The sequence below is a fragment of the Lissotriton vulgaris genome, chromosome 8, assembly GCF_964263255.1.
Source record: "Lissotriton vulgaris chromosome 8, aLisVul1.2, whole genome shotgun sequence".
NCBI classification, from domain to species: domain Eukaryota; kingdom Metazoa; phylum Chordata; class Amphibia; order Caudata; family Salamandridae; genus Lissotriton; species Lissotriton vulgaris.
The window spans coordinates 1,070,243,721-1,070,267,471 of NC_141696.1; positions in this window are offsets into that span (position 1 = coordinate 1,070,243,721).

Here is a 23,751-nt window from a genome sequence, read left to right on the forward strand (position 1 = left end):
AGGCTTTAACCAGTAGACAAGTTACAATCAACAACTATATGGGGAGACCTTGAGACTGATTCCTTCTGCCTCTCTCCCTGGTTATGCCACATTGCAGACTATACATATTATTTGACCATGTGGGTCCTCTCATCTCTGGCCCTGTTGGTTCTGTTGTTGGAGATTAAATTACACAAATTTGAAAGGCTGACATGGATGCATGTCAATTGATAATCAAACTCAGCTCAAGCGTGCTAGTCATCAGTGGCAAAAGGGATGGGGGACCCCTTCAAAATGCTACAAGGCCCCCCGAGTCTCTCATATCTCACAGGTACTCATTGACCTTTGTCTGATTGTAGAACACCTTGAAAGGTGAGGGGCCTCCTATGATGCAGGGGCCACAGGGTCCAGCATTTGGCCCTTGACAGTTATCTTCCCAGATAAAGTTTAAAAACAACTAAACTATCAACCAATTTCATAATCAATATCCTACTCCATTACAATATAAATAGTACATGCCTGATATTGTAAGACAACTCAAAATTGTGCGTTATTGCCATGGAAACCTATTAACCCCCATTCAGAGTTGCATTTCACTGAGTCCCGCCTAATTATATTTGTGTGTACTTCGTGGCAAGGCAAAATATAAATATACCATGGCACAGTGGTGTAATGTGCATCTTTTATTGTGAATCTATTGTCTGCTATCCCATGGTTAAGGGTGGAGGTTTCCAAGGTATTCCCAGTCTCTAGGGACTTTGAATCCAACAAACCAAACGAGAAGAACTGAATACACTGCAATCTCAGGAAGTGACTTCTGGGTTCAAGTAAGGACATCATTCCTCAACTTTTCACTCACCATCTATAAAACTGGTTTGAATGATTTTAATGTTTACACATGCAACGCCATTAATTGTGTATTTGGAAAAATCTGCCTCCAGAGGTTCAGAACAATCAAAGCAAAAATACAGGTTTTAGGAATGGTTTCTACTGAGGTCCTAATTCCATGTGTCCCTGAGGAAAACATTTTATTTAGCTACCCCAATGAAATCCCACATCCAACGGTTTGGAATTTATTGGGTGTGATAAATTGCACATGTTCTTTATTCCATATCTAGACACTTTCACTGGTTTTTCATTGTGATACACAATTGCTTTGGATATGTCCCATGTATTAATGCATGGTGCCGTCTTGATATTTTTCTGCCTGATACTGCGCCCCTTACAAAATTTATTGTATCACTGATTAAAAGAACTAAGGGCACAGTCTGTGTAGGAAATCAAAGATCTTCATGGGATGAACAATATCACTTTCCACTGTATTTAATTTATAGCCTTTCATTATAGTTATTCCTATTGCTTATTGAGTAAAAGTTCACAACTACCTAAGGTGTCTGGAAAATGTTCAAAGCATCCCAGCAACAAATCCAACCTGGTGAATGGAGCACAAGACAAATTGTTGTTTATTTAGTTGTTCCAAGTTCACAAAACCAAAGACCACTAGATGACTGCGTGCCATCAGCGTCATCATTTGCAATTTCAATGTTCCCTTCTCTGAATAAATGTAAAGTAGACATGCTTGAAAAGTGGTGTCCCAGAAGACATGGAGTCATTTGGAGTCGTGATATGTGCACATACATGCGAAGTACATTTGGTAGCCTCAATTTCAAACAACTCCCTCAGAAATCATCTTTGTTGAGGAGCAAAATATTCTCGGTAAAGAATTTGTGTGTACCCGATAAAATGGTGCAACATTGCTAGTGACCCAAAATAAGAACACCTTCTCAAATGCTACGTACCTATCATATTATAAGATTATTGAACCCATTGCATTTGCAAACAAATCAATTTGTGAAGCTCATGCTTGTATTCCACATGTATTAGGCTAAGCTGTCATTTCCATTGATCTCACTTATGCAGTATGCAAGTATTCTTTGCAGGGGCGGGATGTGCATAGAAGCGTGAGGGTGTTGCCCCCCTGACTTCCCCACTGCAGGTCCCATCTCATGCTTTTCACTCTCAGATTCTTAGGGGGCGGGCCCATGATGGACCTTTCTCCCGGCTTGGCAGCAGCAGTTCAGGCTGTGCTAACTGTACGGCACATTTCAGATTGGGTGATGTTTTCACTCTGGCCAGCCTGACATGCTCAGTTCAGGCTCCTCCTTCAACAGTTGAAAGGCAGCTGAGAAGCTGAAGCAAAGTCCCCAAACTTCTCGGTGGAGTGCTATGATTGCTTGCTCCAGCCAATCCTAGCACTGCTCCTTTGCTGTTTAACCTTGTATGCAGCAAGGGAGCAGTGCTTGGTTTAGCTCGATTCTTTTATCCAGCAATCAGTGCGAGGCAGGAGTCAAACTTGTGCTTCAGCCTGCAGAGAGATACGTTTATTTTTGATTTTAATTGTTTGAAATGAATTTATGTGCTCCACCACTATTTCAAGGAAGGAGCTCATCTTTGGAGCTGGGAGCAGGCAAAGTATGCAAAGCAAGGGAGCAGCTTTATTACTTTGTGACTACAAGCATCACTTTCCCCCGTTGAGCTCATGGATACAGATTTTGACATTTAAAATATCTTCACAAGAAAAATTCCAATTAGGTATCGTATTGAACTTATTTATGCTTAATATTGATTAAGAAGGGCTAGGTGGAGTCAATTTTCGGAGTGATACCAGGGATCCTTATCATGGTCCTGAAGAAAAGCCTTGGGGTAATGGCCTGAAACATGTCAACTGTGAGACACACGCACATAGACGTGTGTTGCTCCTTTCCCCGTGTTTAATAATACCAGCTATCGGATTGAATAAATATTTTGTTCCATTTAGTCAGGTATTTTTTAACCGACTAATAGACCCTCCCACTCCCAATCTGGGTATGGGGATTGATGACAACCTCCAAATGGCATCACAGGCCAAAAAAACAATCAGTGTCTGCTTTGTCTTACTGGAGGCATTGCAACAGATACTTCCATTGATGCCTGAGGAGACAAGACCCCTGGTAGTAAGGAGTATAATTCTATATAGACTGGACTACTGCAACTCCCTGTATCTGGGAGCCCACAATACATTCTGCAGGGGTTGCAGAGGGACCAGTCCATAGCGACGAAGCTGGCATTAAAAAGGCAACGCAAGTCCTCCACTACTCTGGCTCTGAAAGACCTCCATTGGCTTCCTGTCAAGGAGAGGATCCATTTTAAATCTCTGTGCATGGTGTTCAGAGCGGTACACGGAACGGGCCTGATCCCTATACATGAGAGATTTACATGGTAGAAGCCGGTAAGACATCTCCGCTCGTCGAGTGCCTTTCTGTAACTACGGCCAAATTCAAGAAATCCAGGACAGGAGGTAGGGCCTTCGGCGTAGCGGCTGCACGCCTTTGGAGCGATCTTCCTTTGAATATTAGACAGGTGATCTACCTGTTAAGTTTCAGAAAGAGCCTAAAAACCTGGCTCTTCTCTAAGAACTGTGATCAGTGCCCTCACTAATAATTAGGCTATTTGCCTGCATTCGTTACAGGCTAAGTTGCAGCACAAGGATACCCTTGGAGTGACAGTGCGCAATATAAGTATTGCATGCATACATACATACACTCTTAAACCATCATTTACCTTATATTTTACTTCTTACAAAGTGCTCCCACATCATCGTCGGACGCAGACCGCCCTGTCCCACAGTGGGGCTGGAAGAACCAGATGATGAAGCATGCCACCATGGGACATCTTGGTGGGAGAGGGTTATTTTAAGCAAACTTACTGTTTTCCCTAAAACTACAAAGGTCACTTCTAATGCAGTGGGAGTCATCTTGGTAGTTCGATTAAGTAAAGGAGGCAGAGTCCTCTGTAATCTGACATCTCCCCCCCCCACCTGTGTTTGATTCACATTAAGGAAGCAGCTGCCACTAGTTCTTGGCAATGGTACTTAGGCCACATCCCTTTCAAATACCCATCGTTTCCCACTTTTCCATGCCACTTTAAGTGCTGACTGGCAGGACAGAATAAAAGTACCCTCTCTACGTATTGCTTTCACTGAACCTGAATTCAACAATAAGGTTTGCATGTGTTACATGAACCAGAAACAACAATAAAAGTGTTTAAGATGTCATACGATTTCCACTTAATCTAGACTCCTTTCTCTGAAGCCAAATAGAACTCTATAAATGAGTGTGCGGGCCGACCTATAGTTCAGACATTTGAGGTTCATTGCCTATTTTTCTGCTTATTCCTGTTCAATTTTTTTTGTTGTTAAATAATTTTTATTGAATATAAAGAACACAGGAATAAACAAGTACATTCATCAACTTTGGTATAAAAAAAAGTATATATACATGGGTAAGGAATAATCGTAAAATTTGACAATATCTAACTTAAGGGAGGTATAATATTTTATAACTCTTATATTAAATTCCCTTAACAGTACCCATGAAATAACAGGATTACATAGGAAAAATATATATTACATAGTTTGCTGATATAAAAAATATAACCTGTGTAAATATTAGAGTGAATAAAATATGAAGAGAAAAGAATGGTAGTTTTTATAGAAAAAGAAGAGAAAAACGAACAAGAAGAGAGACAAATAAAGAAAGGAAAAAGAAAAGAAGAAGAAGAAACAAGGATAAAGAGAACAAAAAAGGAAGAAATATAAAATATAAAATAGGAAACTGTAAGGATTAAGATGATGATGATAGAAAAGTAGTGAAAGATAACCATAATAAATCGGATTTAATCTGTAGATTAATTGAAGAACGAGGAACAGAAGCAATTCTATGTTCATCACAAATTAAATTCCACCAAAGTAAGAAAGGTAATTTAGAGTTTTCTTCCCAACAAGTTAATATAACTTTAAATGCCACAGCAAGAAATAGATCAAATAAAATAGATTTAGAGTTAATTTGATCAAAATCTGGTGACACAGTACCTGAAAAAATATTGTGAACATTAAATGGCACCTGAAATGGAAAAATTAAGATACATTTTGACCATGGAGCTTTTCAAAAAAACCTGAAATTTGGGACAATAAAACAATAAGTGCAGTAAAGAGCCAACATCATTAAGACATGACCAACAAGATGATGAGATAGAGTGATTGAATTTATGTAACAGAAGGGGAGTAATAAGAACTCTATTATAAATACAATATAAAGATTTTGTGCTATTTGCAACTTTGGATGTCTAGGAAAGTTTTTGCAAAAACTTATCCCACTGAGAAACAGATAATGTCTGCGATAGATCATGTTCCCATTCAAGTTCAACACTTGATTTACTACGTGCACTAATCGGCGTAGATAAAATTATGTATATAAAGGAAGCACTAGGTATAGAATCAGTAGGAAATTGATTAAAGGGAGTATCAGGTATGAAGGAAGTAGGAATTGGGTGAGTGAGAAAGCTCTGTACACATTCTTGTAATATGGGAGTTAAAGTGTTATATTGTTGGATACAGGAATCAGGTAGGTGAAAGGACTCTTGTAGTTTATTGAAGGATAGAACCGTATTGTTAACAATCATTTGATTGACATAAAAAATACCCTTTTCTTTCCATTGTTTGTAATAGAAAGATCTGTGATGAAATTTAATATATTTATTAAACCATTGTGAGGAGGCCAAAAAAATATTGATATTTGTCAAATGTTTTAAAGAAAAGATTATGTAACAGGTATTGCAAATGTTTCAGAATTGAGAATTTAGAAATAAAAGTACAGTTAGCTATGTATGCAAAATCTTGCTCAGAAAAATCATTTAGTAATGAACACATAACTTTAATCCATGAAGGTTTAGGTAAATCTTGATAATCTTTAGTTAAAGCATAAAATTGACGAATTCGAAAAGCAGTATGGTACAGTTGAAAATCAGGAAATCTTAAACACCCCCTCGCTTTTGGGACAAATCAGTATTGGATATAGCAATACGTGCATGTTTATTATTCCCAAGAAATGTAATACATAACAAATTAATCTGAGTAAAATAATATTTAGGGATTTTGAATGGCAACATTGATAACAAAAACAATATCGGAGGAACAATCATCATTTTAATTGTATCAAGTCTGCCCCACCATGATAAAAATAAAGGTGACCAAAGAGTTAATAAACTTGTAATTTTAAGTTTTAAGGCAGTGAAAATATGGAGTAATGTATCACAAATATGAGAGGTGAACCAAGTACCTAGATATTTAATTTTCTGAGGACACCAAGCAAAATTGGTTGAGTCAAACCTATGTTTGTAACATGAAGAGTTTAAGGGAAGAATCTCGGTCTTAGAGTAATTTAATTTATAGCCTGAAACATTAGAGAAATCAGAATTCTCTTGTAGAAAGGGGGGCAAGGAGGACTCAGGATTAGACATATAAATAAGGACATCATCAGCATAGGCAGATAGTTTATTTTGATGGGATTTCATTTTAAACCCAGTTATAAGAGGATTACTTCTAATACGCTCCAGAAAAGGTTCCAAGCATAACAAAAAAAGTAATGGGGAAAGAGGACAACCCTGACAAGTACCTCTTTGAAGATTAAAATATGGGGAAAAAAGACCATTAACAAAAACACAAGCTTTTGGATTTGCATATAACAATTTGACATATGAAACAAACTTTGGGCCAAAACCAAACCAATTTAATGTGTGAATCATGAAATCCCAGTTAACGCAATCGAAGGTTTTCTCTGCGTCTAAAGATAATGCAGCTAATGGATAGGGATATTTTTTACTAAGGGCCAGAATATTGGAAAACATTCTAGCATTATCAGAGGCCAGATGCTCTTTGACAAAACCAGCTTGATCTGGATTAATAATAATGGGAATAATTTTCTCCAGACAAGATGCTAAGATTTTGCAAAAATTTTACAATCATAATTGATTAGTGATATAGGACGAAAATGTTTGCAAAAGGAGGGATCTTTGTCTGGTTTTGGGATTACAATAATGAGGGCTTCTAAAAAAGAGCCACAGGCCTTAGATTTGGATATGAAAGAATGAAAAAGTTCTAATATTTTAGGGGCAGAAAATGAGGAAAAAGCTAGAATTCATTCAACTGAAAATCCATCAGGGTCAGGAGCCTTTGCTTTTTTTAAGGATTTAAGAGCATCAGACAGTTCTTGAAGAGAAATAACCTCTTCAAGCTGATTAGAAAGATCTGGGGAAGTTTTAGGTTTGGGAATATCTCGGGAAAAAAGAGGTACAGTCTTCCTAAGATGGTTTAGTAGTTTCTGTGTGTAAAAGATTGTAATATGATTGGAACGTGTTAATAATCTCAGAATCCGTTGAGAGGAGTGTATTAGTTGATTCTGAGTGAATAGGGACAATAACTTTATGCTCTGATTTGATTTTTAAATAATTTGCAAACATTTTTCCTGACTTGTTTTTGCCTCCATGATATTTTGATTTAATCTTGAGGAGGATGTTACAAGCGTCTGTAGTGACTATTTTATTCAGGGTGGATTTAACTTTAATCAGTTCTTGTAGAGACAATGGGGATTTGGATGAGTAGTAAGTATGTTCTAATGTTTTGAGATGAGTTAATGTTTCTTTATATTTATCATTCATTAGCTTTTTTTTGGTTGTAGAGTAAGCAATAGTAAAAGCTCTAAAGAAGGCTTTAAAAGCATCCCAATTATTGTGTAATGATGTATCAATCAATTTAATAAGGACAAAACATTCCTTAATAAAGGATGTTGCTTCTGACATAAAAGTACAATCTGTTAACCCCTTCGACGCTGATGACAAGCTCAGCTCATCATGAAGTACACCTCTCATACGCTTATGACGAGCTGAGCTCGTCATGAACCGCGGGATTTTTAAAAGTTCAGCGCAAAGCGGGAAAATGCACCGCACGGATGAGGTTAAGAGAGGATTATTAAAACACCCCGACCTTGTTTACATGTGGGGATGGATAAATCAATAGTGGTTGAAACAGGAGCATGGTCAGAAATAAAAATAGAACCAATTTCAGATTTTTGGAGATAAGGTAACATTGATTTGGACATTAAAATATAATCAATGCAAGATCTAGTATGATGTACAGGAGAATAGAAAGTATATTCTGTGGTATCTGAATTACATGTCTTCCATGTATCAAATAGAGGACGAGAGGCAAGGGTCGATTGAAATTATTTGTGGGATTTATCTGGTTTTAAATTTGCATTTAGAGTATCTGTCTGAGAACGGGTCCAACCAGTTATTAAAATCACCACCAACCACAATGTTTGAATTAAAAATTGATGACAATTTCAATTTTATAGATTGCCAAAATTCTGGATCTGGTTTTACAGGGCCATAAATATTAAAGAAGGTGATTTGTTTTTTATTAATAATAACATCAACCATTACCCAACGACCTGAGGTATCACAATCTGATGACAAAATCTGTGCATTAGTTGACTTATGAAATAATATAGCAACACCACCATGACGATCAATAGCAGGAGAAAAAACAATTTGATTAACCCAATGGCGCTTGAGTTTAAGAGACTCCTTGTCGTTACAATGGGTTTCCTGTAAAAAAGCAACTGGGCATTAAGTTCAGCTAAATAAGACAATACCTTTTGACGCTTGACAGGATGACCAAGACCACGAACATTCCACGTGACCACATTAACCATGAAAATGGATTAAGGGGTACATGAGGAAATAGGGACATGAAACTGTAAAATGAAAAGGAGAGAAAATGGAAAGACATTGTTCAATATGTGAGAGGAAAGCCATAACAGTAAAAGTACAGTGCTTACTAAAAAATAGGATAAAGAGTGAGATAAAATGTGACATATTACTAGAAGGACAACAATTATCAAAAGACAAAATTAAAAATGGGACATAACAAGAAAAGTAGAAAAAAAGAGGAAAGAAGAAAAAGAAAAGAAACAGAAGGAAGAAGCAGGCAAACAGATCAAGGCATAAGAACCAGATCTGTAAGAAGAAAAGAAGTCGAAGGAGGAGGAGCATAGTGAAGCAAGATAGTACGGACCTCAGAAACAAGAAGAATGAAGAAGAAAGAAGAAAGAGAACTTCATGAATATAAGAAAAAACTCATAATCTGAGAAAAATGAGTAAACATGTAAAATCAATTCAAAGTGGCAATCCTTAGAAACTAGAAAAGTCAGGTATTGGTATCCATTCTATTGGATAAAAGGTTATGAAGATAAAGTTTAAGTTTTTCTGGATCATTAAAAGAACGTGATCGACAATCTTGAGTAATCTTGCAGAGACATGGATGGAGGATTCCATATTGAATGTTATGATGTCCCATCTGAGGTTGGAAAGAAAGGAATTATTTGCGACGTGCGCCTTAGTTGCATTGGAGATATCCTGAGAAATGAAGATATTTTGGCCAGACGAAATAAGACTGCGTTTAAGTCTTACAGCCTTCAAAATACGTATTAGCTCTGCAAATTCCAGAAAAAGCATTATGATGCCGTGTGGTTTTGTAGCGTTAGTATTTAAGCGCCCCAGACAATGTGCTCTTTGTATATTGAGGGGACTTGTTGAAGCTTGAAGATCCAGGAGTTCTGCAAGGAATTTTTATTGAAACAATACCATATTTGAACCTTCAATATTTTCCGGAAGACCATACAGGCGCAAGTTTTTTCTACGATTTCGATTTTCAAGTTCTTCTGTGTGGATTTTCAGTTTGTGAATTTCCTGTTCTAGTAGAGGAATCTTGATAGATACATCCTGTAGGTCGCTAACACGTTGTTCCAGATCCATTACCTTACCTTCCATAACGATCCATCTCTCCTCAATTTGTTTTAGCTTTTCATTTGTCGCAGACATAAATAGTTGAAGACCACGGACTTCATCTAAAATAGAGTCCAAAACCGGATTCTGAGATGAATGAATGGGAGAAGGCGGGTCATATTTATGTCTCTTTATATCATTGTAGTGTGCAAAGATCTCACCAAAATACTAGAGTAAAATTGAAGTATTCACAATAAGTGTCATAGAAAATCCAGGAAACAGTAGGATTCCAGTGACAATGCTACGGGATGTGAAGTCAAGAGTAAAGGAAACCTCCAAAACGCACAAATATTAATTAAAATTTTAAGTAGATTTCCTCAGAAAAACATACGTAGCACTGTTAAGTAAAAAGGTTGCTTCATTTCCACATTGTATTTGCAAGTGCATGAGGAAAATTGTGCACTAGAAATGACAGAGTGACATTAGTGAAATAGTTCAAATAGTCACTATAAGAAGGAAGCTGAATCCTTCATCTCAGTCAAAAAACAGTAAAAAAAAAAATAAAGTAATTGAAGTCATTGTGGCATTGTTCTAACAGAAGCGGCATATCAGAGTAATGAGACACGAGCTCAGAGACCTGAAATGGCAGCCACCCGCATCTCAAATATGAAGAATATTGCCGCAAACAGAAAGTGGCTTGAAGAGGGTTCAAAATCAGGCACAATGCGGACTCTAAACACACAGCATGATCTGTAGGGCGGGTTCGCCAGTCCGTATTTTGTGGATTACAGAAGAGGTCAAGTACTTTTGAGCTCTGTAAAGGGTGCCTCTCCATGAAGTATGGCTCTTTGTTAGTGCATGAGGAAACACACAATGTAATTTCTACATTCTTGTATAATGTGCACCTTGAAGATTACTATGCCAGAGGGCTAACTCAAAATAGGATTGTGTAGTATTTGGAAAGTCCTTATTTTACGCAGTAAAAGTCATAGGTTAAGAGAGAGAGACATGAGCACAGCGACCTAAAATGACATCCGCCAGCGTCTCTGACGAGAGAAAATTTACAGCGAACTGCAAGCGGTGAATAAAGGCACGGAGAAATCCAAAATTCGGTCTGCAGACTCGCCCCATTATTAGCAGGAGATGCCCATCACTCCGTTCGTGAAATGATGGGAAAAAAGGCTCTGAAGATGCTTCCAAGTCCCGCAATGTAGCGGAGTTCATGCTGGGTCTGCCATTCCACCTCAGCGTGGAAGCCACGCCCCCTGCTTATTCCAATTGTGACCTTCTACAAAGAGTAATCATATTCATTACATTTTATTACAATGTTGGACCAGCATATCAATATTAAGGTAGTGTGTCAGAACAGCAATGTCAGAAATATGGCCTGACGTAAATATGGTGTCTTACAGATAGTTTACAAAATGATCACCCCCTTGGATGTACATTTTTCATTATTAACTCAAATGAAGTAATATTTTTGCAATACAATATTCAGGACACAAAATTCATGTGTGACAAAATTCTGGTACAGCAGCCATATGGGAAGACCAACATTGCAACTCTGAAACGTTGGAAATTCTACAGACATATCAGGGTTTCAGAATCATAATAAAACAGGATTTTTTTCTGATCATGTCCGATGTGAAGTCTTCATTAGTTAGTACCAATCAAGCGTATATCGCCATACTTATTTTACTCCTGCTTTTTAGCTTTAGCCCACATTCTGATAAGGAGAAAGCCCTGCAATGCTTAAAACTATTGGTAAATTATGTAGACAGAGGAGATGGCTCTCCACCACTGCTTTTTTCTTTTCCAGAGCATTCTTTTGCAGGAAAATATTGTCACTTTTCATTGTAACGTTAACATTGCACGAAAAGGCACTTGAATCGCTGCTGAACAAAGGAAACACCTCCAGGGCCTGGCAATGGTTTTCATCATGCTTTCAGCATCCTCTTGCTTTCCACAATGCAGTGTTGCTTAACACAGAATGTCATATTGTCAGAATTCCCTGTTCATTTGTTTCAAATTTCCATGCAGTCGAGTTATTCTTTCTTGAGGTGCTCTCAAAATATTTTTCTCTTTATCAGGCCCCTGATCAAAATAATTCAAGTGAGATGGGCTCATCACTGTAGGTGCAAAAACACAAAAAAAGCCATTTTGCTATTCAGTACGAAATTTCATATTTATGTAAGTTATCTGAAACAACACAAAAGAGACATTATAGTTAGGTGAAAAAGTCAGTGAAACATGCTGTGTTATTTTTTTTAAATAAACTTTACTGCCATTTACATGTTATACAGTTGATCCACTGGTTGCGGTACGTGTAAATACAAAGCTTGGTCACTTTTAATATATCACATTACATATCCTGCATGGTCCTAAAATCACGAATCCTGGTTCTATCAGTCATATTAAACTTGCAGTTTTAAACAAACAAAACCACTGAAATGCACCAGGTGCAGTTATCTCAAATATCTATATATCAGCCTCTAAAGTAACTATACCCACCACCCTCACCATGCACAGTGTTGTCATCAATTAGGTAATTTCAGATGTTGCAGTGATGCATTGAACATTTCATGAGTGATGTCATATTGGAGGTAATTGGTCAGTGCGCAAGCTACAGTTACTTAGAGCAACATTTTATTTCCTTGAGATTACTATAAGTGGAGAATTTCAGTGGTTTCTTTTTTAAAACAGTATGTTTTACCTGACATTTTAGTCCCCTTAAACTTTGCCTTTTCAGTGTTTTTTATTTTTAATGTAAAGTAACACATTTTATTACAATTCCTAACTATTGCACCACTTTAACCTTTATATTTTTCAGGGAATATCTATTACTTTTTTAACATAAAGTAAGGTGTTCCACATTGTGTGTTGCATAGGGCAGGCCCTGCTCCCTGCTACTTGCGCCCAACCCCCCGCAGGCTGACTATGTGATGTAAAAATATAAAGGCTGTTATTTTAAGTGAGGCAGACTTACTGACTTTGTCAAAGGGTGAGAACACCAACATATAAAAAGTGTGTTTATTGGCTTTATCAAGTGGTCAACTTCACTAAAACAGACCTATTGTATTTGCCAAAAAAAACTATCATAATAATCCAATGCACATTTCATTCCTTCACACATCACAATGTTGAATAAAAGTAATTGTCATACATTTCTATTTCATTTTTGTATTAAAAATACAATCTGTGTGTCTTTGAGTCATTCTATTAACATTTTTCAAGCCACATAATGACAACTACAACAGGGCACAGCACTCCAGCCGGGTACAAGCGGGCCACAGTAGGTAATCGGACACTTAGAGGACCTTGACAGAGGTTTGGCTACAGGGCCACCCTCCTTCTGTTACCTGTGGGGCATGAAAATGCCCCCTACTTGGCATTGTTGAGTTGCTAAGTGTTAATTGCTTGTGCAGGGCTAAAAAAGCCTTTTATTTTTCATGACTTTTTGAGAAACGTCTGAGATATCACCGGGGGAGAATTAGTAAAACAAACCTGCTCTGACAAATACCCTACCTCATACAGCCATTAGTGTAGGTAAGAAACATGTTGGCACTAATAGGGTCATAGGAACATTGTATCCTTTTGTCCCTTATATAGTTATTTTAACCATTTCCCATCCACTCTGCTAATAAAGTATACTTTGGGAGTGGATGAGAAAATGTTATTTAAGTGTAGCTCCCTGCGACTACTAATATACAAAGAGCTCCCTGGAACACAGTTAAGCCCATACTGACCTTTTTGAGTCAGGGTGAACCCCATGATGAAGCATGCTACTTCTAGAGTGGGTGAGAGTTATATATATAAAAAAGGATTATATTTAATTTCCCTCACTTCTCACTGAAGTGGTATTCAGTAGTGGTGCACACACATCAGCGTATCTCTTCCCACCAGGCACAGGGATACTCATTAGGTGGTTATAATAAAAGTGATTGCCATACATTTGTAATACATTTTTATTAAAAATAATCAGCGTGGCTTTAAGTCCTTCTATTACCATTTTTCAGGCCACATAATTCAGCCACAAAGAGAACTACAAGAGGGCAAAGTAATCCAGCTGAAGCAGTGCTTAATTTGAGCTGGCGCTTTTCACGAGCACCAGTTAAGGACAAATTCATTTATGGTAGGCTGGGGAGATTAAGCAATTTTAACAGAATCACAGGATGTTGAGCCAAGGCTGAAACTCCAACCTGGTTCCCCAGCTCCGAAGTTGGCAGCTCTGGTCATTATGCCACATCCTCTCCCCACTATCATGGTTAGTAGTTGGTTCTGTTTTAGGAGGTGCTAACAAGAGAAATAGCCCGGTGCAAATTGTGTCCTGACGAGAGCCCCAGCACCTATTTATTTTTACAAATTAATCACTGAGCTGAAGAGCATGGAGCTTCAGCTTGGCGTGCTTTAAAATATGGTAAGTACTCCTGCCAGGGTGGGAAGAGCAGAAAGTCCTGGCTGGATCAACAAGATGTGGCAGTCGAAAAGGATCCTACATCCCCAACCAGGACCAGATGGATGTAAAGGACCATGGCCAAAAGTTGATGGCCATGGTGGACAAGCCCAAGAGAACCAATGCAAGGAGAACAATGGAAAGGAAGGCTAGGACTACAGAGCCCAAATAGAGGAGGATCACTGAGTTAGAATTTGAAGAGCCAGGACCTGGAAGACTATGACCAAGAAGGACTGGGGCTACCAAGACTAGGAGTCCCTAGATAAGCTAAATCAAGCAAAACAGAAAGGACAAGAAATTCCAGGCCTAGTGGGACCAAGATCAGAAAGACCATGAGGATCAGACTCAGGAGATTCTTAAATTGTGATGTGCATGACACGTACCCTCCCATAACTCCACTTCACTTCACAGGACTCTACTTCAAATCCACTGCATGTTGCATACCGAACGCAGAACTTCACATTGCAGCCCACCGCTGCCTTGGAACCGCCTCTGCACAATGCGTCCTTGATGCAGATCTTCGCATCGCAAACCTCTCATTCATGGCATCCTCGATTGGTCCTGCAGGACTCCAAATCGCAAGACCAGCAACTTCTTCAGAACCAGCTGGTGCACAACGCATCTTGGATGCAGGACCTCACAACTCCAGCATCTCATCGATAACATCTTCAATGACAATGCACTACTGTGCATCACAGCCTCATGGCTTTTCTGAACTGATGCTGTGCAACACATCTCTATTGTGCAAAGCATCCTCGATTTGGTATCTTGCAACGCTCTGCAACCAGGATTTAAGGTACTCTTGTTCAGAAGGCCTAACTTTGTCTCTTTGGCCAGCCTGGGCTCCGTCGTGGTTGTTACAAACAATATACATTTATTTTCCTCACAGTTGTTATCAATGTGACAAATCCTCTATAAATCTAAGGGGCCAGCATGCCTTCTTACTGCCCCTTATATAACTTTTTTAATTTTATATCCACAGCACCTCCAATTTTTCACAGTAAACAGTAATGGGGGTAATTTGATTTCTCACATTCCAACAGCCAGCCAATCAGGGCACTTGTTGTCGCAAGACTCACTGGAGCCTCTCGCTCCTGTGAGAGCGCGAAGGCTCACCGGAAAAATTGGCCTCTTGATTGATCACAGGGCTCAATTTTTAATTTCGCACTCTCGCAGTCCTAACTACCAAAATATACAATTTTATTTGTCCCTTAATGTCTCAAAAAGTACTAAAAGGATTGACACCAAATCACAACAAGCATTGGCAATGCTGATCGGTGTCGCATTTGTGAGAGTTAGAGCTATTGGCTTTGTAAATAACAATGTCTTTTACCCATGTGCTTAGGTCTGGAGTGGAGTTGATGTATGTGGTTTGGAGTGGAATCATGTTGGATGGTTTGTATTCCTTAATTAAGACAAGATGTTTGGTACCAAACACCTTAGAAATTAGTGAAGCCAACATTTAGCTTGGAAACTCCCGTTGACAAGTATCCAGCCCATGCACAATTTATGCCGCAGGGGCATATCTTCTCATACTGATATGCTCACACCCAGGATACAGTGCAGCCGACCTTAGGCTAAACCTCTGCAGTAGGGGTGACTTACCTATATCACATTTAGTGTATGTAACCCTTGGCACACCGGGCTGTGTGTCATGTTGACTATTCAAATTTCTCTGAACCAAGACACGCTGCCTGAAATGGCAGAGTGCATAGCCTACTTGTGAGGTCCCTGGGGTGGCGCAACCAGTGCAGCAGCCTCAGAGGACCCTCTTCAGTGCCCATGCCATAGGTACCAGGGTTACCCTTTATTAGGGACTTACAAGGGCCACAGAAGTTGTGCCAATCGTTATACAGATTAGGGGAAAGAGGGCTGGCACTGGGAACATGGTTAGCAGGGACCCAGTGCTCTTACAGTTTAAAATTACATCAGACATCAGGCAAAACCCATACCTAACGCAGAACTTCACATGGCAGCCCACCGCTACCTTGGAACCGCTGCTGCACAATGCGTCTCTGATGCAGATCTTTGCATCGCAAACCTCTCATTCATGGCATGCTCAATTGATCCTGCAGGACTCCGAATCGCAAGACCAGCAACTTCTTCAGAACCAGCTGGTGCACAACGTATCTTTGATGCAGGACCTCACAACTCCAGCATCTCTTCGATAACATCTTCAATGACAATGCAGGACTGTGCATCACAGCCTCATGGCTTTTCTGAACTGATGCTGTGCATCACATTGTGGAGAAGTGTGGCTCAATGGTTAGAGCGGCAGACCCAGATGCGGAGGTCTCGTCCGGGACCAGGGTTCAATTCCCGCCTCAGCTGGTCTCAGCAGATCTTGGGCTCATAATTCCTCGGACCTGATTTCTCGCCTCGGTGCCTATTCTAATCATGGGTCCCATGCTGCAACTCTGGGCAATAGCTTGCTTAGTCTCCACTAGGGATGCCTGGTTGCACCCTGGGGATGCCCAGGAGTGGACATTTCACGGGAAAAAAACAGGAAGGGTTCCCTAGTGGTATGAGTACAGGGCCAGGGCACTTTGGAGTATCAGTGCGCTTTACAAGTACATTTATTGTGCAAAGCATCCTCGGTGTAGTATCTTGCAACGCTCTGCAACCAGGATTTAAGGTACTATTGTTCAGAAGGCCTAACTTTGTCTCTTTGGCCAGCCTGGGCTCCGTCGTGGTTGTTAAAAACAATATACATTTATTTTCCTCACAGTTGTTATCAACGTGACAAATCCTCTATAAATATAAGGGGCCAGCATGCCTTCTTACTGCCCCTTATATAACTTTGTTTAATTTTATATCCACAACACCTCCAATTTTTCACAGTAAACAGTAATGGCAGCAATTTGATTTCTTACATTCAAACAGCCAGCCAATCAGGGCACTTGTTGTCGCAAGACTCACTGGAGCCTCTCGCTCCTGTGAGAGCGCGAAGGTTCACGGGAAAAATTGGCCTCTTGATTGATCACAGGGCTCAATTTTTAATTTCGCACTCTCGCAGTCCTAACTACCAAAATATACAATTTTATTTGACCCTTAATGTCTCAAAAAAGTACTAAAAGGATTGACCCCCAAATCACAACAAGCATTGGCAATGCTGATAGGTGTCGCATTTGTGAGAGTTAGAGCTATTGGCTCTGTAAATAACAATGTCTTTTACCCATGTGCTTAGGTCTGGAGTGGAGTTGATGTGTGTGGTTTGGAGTGGAATCATGTGGGATGGTTTGTATTCCTTAGTCGAGGAATTGTGTGGGCTGGAATTGGGTGGAGTGGAGTGGATTTTTGTCATGGAATTATGTGACATGGTGGATCGATAGAGGTTGGGGGCTCTAAAGTGTAATTAAAAAGATAAATGCAGGAGCAGCAACAACAAGGAGGTAGGGGAAAAACAGAGGAGCTAGGTGGGTTGTGGGCTGTCTCTGCCTAAAACGAAACATTGGTGTTGTAAATGAAAATGTCTTTTACCCGTTGTGTTATGAAGTGGAGTGGATGTTTGTGGTGGTACCCTCTTACATTGCTATTCAGCAGGAATGTTACATAAATTATCTCACTTTGAAGTCAGAGAAAGTAAAATAAACACTACACTCCCTGGAAGAGAGATCCTGACATTTGACCTCTCTCTTTGAATGCACAGCAAATGTTGATAAGATAACATTAAGATTTAAAGGTCTGTGTGTGGAAGAATGCAGTAAACAAGGTTTGGGTAACTGGGGGAACAAACTCATGCAGGACTGCCTAAATCAAATAAAGCCAGCAAATAGAAAGCCAGAAAATGTGAGTTACTTAAAACAAAATCAATGGTAAGCAACAGGTGCAATGCATTCTTAGGTCAGCTTTCTGAATGTCCCCAATATGTCTTTAGGAAACCAGACAGCTGCATAATCTGGTAGGCCTCAACTTAAAGGGATCAATGCACACTCAAACAACAAACTCTGTGGCTTTTTATGGCCTCAAAGGGAAATTATAAAAACTGGAAAATCCACCAGTAGGGATCTTTCCTAGTTGTGGTCCAGATTCACTTTAGGGTGCAAACATATATTTATTGTTAAAAATGACTCCTTTTATGCCTGCCCGGTATACACAAACCAATACCTATTAAGAGAAAATGCTTTCAAATATATGCCACAACTCGGTGTGGGAATAGTCGGAATAAGGTGTGGTTGGTATAGAGAGGTTATCGCCCACCAACTTGTGAGTTTGTGACTATTCGAAATCTCCTTCAAGCTCCTCGCCATTCTGGAAATGATTGGTAATTTGTTTAAAAACTGCAGTAGTAAATCTCCTTTCAAACTGGATATGTAAGGGAACTCCTTTTTTGCATAAGTTATACAGCACTCTATGCCTGAAATGGTATTGTTTTGACTTATACTGGGTGCTCCCTTGCATCTGGATAAAACGAAACCTCTTTGACAAGCTACAATGATAGTGAAACAAGTTTCAGGGGTTGCTTTTATTCATTGGAGAAATAAAGTCAGGAAACACACGTGCACTGCTTGGTAGGTTTTCAGGAGACCCTCTAGAAGGGTCTCCGGTGTGAATGTACTAATAAATCCAGCACTGGCATCAATGAGGATTTATTAAGACAAGATATTTGGTACCAAACACTCTAGAAATTAGTGAAGCCATCATTTAGCTTGGAAACTCCCGTTGACAAGTATCCAGCCCATGCACACTTTAAGCCACAGGGGCATATCTTCTCATACTGATATGCTCACACCCAGGATACAGTGCAGCCGGCCTTAGGCTAAACCTCTGCAGTAGGGGTGACTTACATTTAGTGTATGTAACCCTTGGCACACCGGGTTGTGTGTCATGTTGACTATTCAAATTTCTCTGAACCAAGACACGCTGCCTGAAATGGCAGAATGCATAGCCTACTTGTGAGGTCCCTGGGGTGGCGCAACCAGTGCAGCAGCCTCAGAGGACCCTCTTCAGTGCCCATGCCATAGGTACCAGGGTTACCCTTTATTAGGGACGTTGTGCCAGGGAAGTTGTGCCAATCGTTATACACATTAGGGGAAAGAGATCTGGCACTGGGGACATGGTTAGCAGGGACCCAGTGCTCTTACAATTTAAAATTACATCAGACATCAGTCAAAAAGTGGGGGCTTACCATGTCCAAAAGAGGCCCTTTCCTTCATGACCCCCACCCCAAATGAAAGAGGATGAGACTAACCTTCCACTAGTAAGTTTTCATCGTCTAAGTGGAAGAACAAGGATAGTCCATCTGCATTGGCATGTGCAGTCCCAGGTCTGTGCTCCACTTAAAGGGTCAAGACTGATTTGCATATGGCTGGGTCTGAACTGGGGTAGCATGGCGAGCAAAAGAATGAAGGATTTAATCCAGATCTCTTGAATGGGGTAAATGTTTTGATTTGTTCTGCATTCCGTCCATCCTTTGTGTGTCTTTTGCTTCCTCGCCCTAAGTGTGCCTGTAATGCAGAGATGTGGGTCCTGGGCTCACTGTGACACTGGATTCAAGCTAGCCAGGTTGATGAGGGGTGAAACCCAGAAACTGGTCCTAGGATGCTTGTTTCCGGTCCAGGGAGGACATGACTTGTCATTTTGGGCTAGACTCTTCCCATAAAACACAGGGTCAAGACTGATTTGCATATGGCTGGGTCTGAACTGGGGTGGCATGGTGAGCAAAAGAACTATGGAGTTAAATCAGATCTCTTGACTGATGGTGAATGTTTGGATTTGTTCTGCATTCCGTCCATCAATTGTGTGTCTTCCACTTCAAAGTCCATTCCCTGTGGGGATATGGACAACCATAGCAGTTTGGAATTGTCACCTTTTATCTACATTAACCATTTTAAAGGGATGTGGTTGCTTTGAACAATGAAGTGAGAGCCAAAAATGTATGGCCACAGATTCTTCAGGGACCATACCACAGCAAATGCTTCCCTCTCAATGGCCCTCCGATACTGATCCCTGGGGAATAGCCTTCTACCGATGAAAGCCACATGCTGGTCTTGACCATAGTCATTTATTTAGTATAGAACTGCTCCTATACCATGTTCAAAGTCATCAGTCTGCACACGAATTGCTTGGCATAATCTGGATCTTTCAAATCAGTTGTAGAGCACATCGCTTCCTTCAGAGTGTCAAAAGCCTTTTGACAGCTCATGGTCAAGTTCACATACTTGGGCATTCTTTTAGAGGTCAGTTCTGTGAGGGATGTTACAATGGTGAATAATCCTTCACAAACCTCCTGTAGTACCCAGTCAAGCCAAGGAAGGCCCTGACTTGAGCCTGGGTTTTTGGAGTCACCCAGCCCAGAATCATCTGGATCGTAGGTTGTAGTGGTTGAATCTGGCCTCTACCAACAAAGTGGCCTAAGTATGCACCCCTCCCCTGCCCTATTTGGCCATTGTGTGCCTTGGTAGTGAGACCTGCTCTTCTCAGACGCTCCAAAACTTTCCTAAGGAGAATCAGGTGATCATGCCCAGTGGAGCTAAAGACAGCAATATCATCTAGTTAAGCTGCACTGTAGGAATTCCAAGCTAGCAAGGACTTTGTTCACCAACCTTTAAAAAGTGACAGGTGCGTTTTTGAGTCCAAAAGGCATCACAGCAAACTGGTAATGCCCTTCTTGGGTCAAAAATGCATAGCTTTCTTTTACTTCTGGAGTCAGACCTATCTGCTAGTACCTTGATGTGACATCAAAGGCACTAAGATATTTGGGTAGTCCCAACCTGTCAATAAATCAATCTGCTCTTGGAATTGGGTGAGCAACAGTTTTGGTCACTGCATTGAGCCACTATAGTCCTCACAGAACCTCACCTCTTTCTTACCACAATGGGTATGAGATTTGGGGACTAACACCACTGAGCTAGCTCAGATGGCTCTTTGACTCCCAATTCTAGCATCTTGCTTAATTGAGCTTTGATGCTCTCTTTCATATTTCAGACTGACCGTAGATTTTGTTTCTGACAGGTAGGCTTTCACCAGTGTCCACATAATGCATACACCAGGTAGTCTGACCAGGGGTCAAAGAGAATAGTTAAGTAAATTGATTTAGGACTTGCCTGTAATCAGTCTGCTGCTCAGTAGTGAGGGTGTTTAACAAAACTACTTCTTCCACTGACCCATCTTTTGGGTTGTGAGACAGGCAGTCAGGGAGAGGTTCCAGATCCTCATCTGTAACCATGAGCATGGTCACATCTGCTCTGTCATCATAATAGGGTGTACGGCTGTTCACATGGATTACCCTCTTGGGGTTCCTACAAGAGCCAAGGCCCACCAGGTAGATGACCTCCTCTTTCCCTTCTAGGATAGGGTAGGGTGCATTCCACTTATATTGGAGAGCCCTAGGAACCACAGGCTCCAAAATCCACACCTTCTAACCTGGTTGGAACTGCACCATAATAGCCTTTTGGTCATATCATTGCTTCTGGAGTTCTTGGCTAGCCTCAAGGATTTTGTTGGCTTTCTCCATGTATTCAGGCATCATGGAGTGAAGGCCAAGTACGTAGGCCGCTATGTCCTGTTTAGTTTCACCAAGAGGTTTCTTCCATCCCTCCTTCACAAGGCACAGTGGTCCCCTAAAATAATTAGCAAACAAAATTTCAAATGGGGAAAACCCCACTGTGGCACTTCCCTGTAGTCAAAAGAAGGCATGGCAGTAGGACATCCCATCTCCTCCTGAGCTTTTCAGAGAGTCCATCAATCATACCTTTCAAGGTCTTGTTTCAACAATACCATTACACTGCAGATGGTAGGGTGTAGTGAACATGTAGGTCACTCTACACTCCTTCCACATGTGTTTCAGGTAACCAGACATATGATTTCTACCTCTATCTGATACCACCTCCTTAGGGAAGCCCACACTGGTAAAAATAACAATGAGGGCGCTAGCCACTGCAGGGGCAGTGATTGCGCTAAAGGGAAATGCTTCAGAATACCTGGTGGCGTTATCCACTATCACCAGAATATATGTTTCCTAATGCTGTAGGAATGTCAAGGGGACCAACAATGTCAATCCCCACCCTCTTAACAGGAAAGCTAACCACTGGGAGTGGAATTAAGGGGGCTTTGAGTGACCATCTGTCTTGGCACTGCCTTGACAGGTGGGGCAGGATTTATAAAACTCCTTCTCCTTTTGATCCATCCCTGGCCAGTTGAAGTGACTGACTAGCCTGTTCCAACTTTTGGTCTGACCATGTGTCCAGGTAGGAGGATGTCATGGGCCCAAGTGAGGAAGAATTCTCTAAACTTCTGTGGCACTACCACACTCCTAGTAGCACCAGGTTTGGGGTCTCTGGCCTCAGTGTAAAGGGTTTCCTCCTCCTAATAGGTCCTGTGGGAACCACTGATATCACCACCTTCCTGTGCAGCAACTCGCTGTCACAGGCTTTCAAGAGTGGGGCGAGTCATATGCCCCTGGCACAGCTCTTCTCCAGAGGGTCCCCTTGTTCCCAAAAGATCAACCTGGAAAGTATCTAGCTCCTGAAGTTCAGCTCACAATGGGCTGACTCTTCTTCCCCCTGAAAGGTTCCGGTGTATATTTTGCAGGTAGTCCCCCAGTCTACATGCCTTTTTCTTGGAGGGTTGGGCCATTCTTCCAGACTCCAGTACCTCGTTTTGACTCTTTGCTCTGATCAATGATCTGGTTTCTACACACACCTAGTGTGGGATTTCAAGCATTTCTGCGTGGATCCTACCCAACCCAGGCTGCGGACACCAAATCATTGCAAATAAAACAATCAACTGGTATTGAGGAAGAGACTGGTACTTTCTTTTTTCCAAAAATCCCTACCCAGTGAAAGGACACCATTGCCATAGGATGGTATTTTGTCGCATTGTCAGTATTGGTGGCTGGATAGGTCCTTCCAGGCAGATTCTGTTCTGAGGACACCAGTTGCTCCGTAACCATTGTTATGCTAGTACCAGTGTTTCTGAGGTCTCCACCATAGCGCCATTAATATTAGGATGCTGTAAGTATTTTTGCATGTTTGTGGCCCATACAGCTAAGGTGGGTAAGTCCACATCCTATGCTAGAGTCGCCTCAGTGAGCTCTCTGAATTGGTCAGTGCTCACCTGAGATCCATCGGGAGATTGGCCCCTGCATTTACTACTGGTGGACTACAGACATTTGATTTGTTTTTACAGCCAGTTTGGTGTCCTAGTGCGCTATAGTCATGAAACCAAGACTTATTGGGATCCCAGTTCTCATCCTGGTGCCATCCCTTGGGCTGTGATGAGTTTCTGGACCCACCCTCCTGAGCAGGTTTTTGGGGGCCGGAAAAAGACTCATTTCGTGTTTTTCCCTTTCTGATCACCATCTTTCCCATGGGAGGGCTTTTGGTCTCCCTCACCGGTTGTAGTTATGGTCACTCTTGTTTTGACCCAGTGGTCTGCCTTCTTACCCTACTCTAGAGGAGAAAGTGAGCCTAGGTATACCAGATGCTGATGTAACTTCTCATTGCAACAATTACTCAAAGATTGCTCTTTTATTATTAAGTTGTAAAGCCCTTCATAGTTGTTCACATTGTTACCTATTAACCAACCATCTAGTGTTTTTACTAAAAAGGCAACAAATACCACTCAGGGCTGGTTTTTTTTGAGTCTCTTTAAATCTTTTTCTAGACTCTTTAGTGGTGAGTCCAAAAGTCTCAATCAGGGTGCCCTTCATGAGGTCA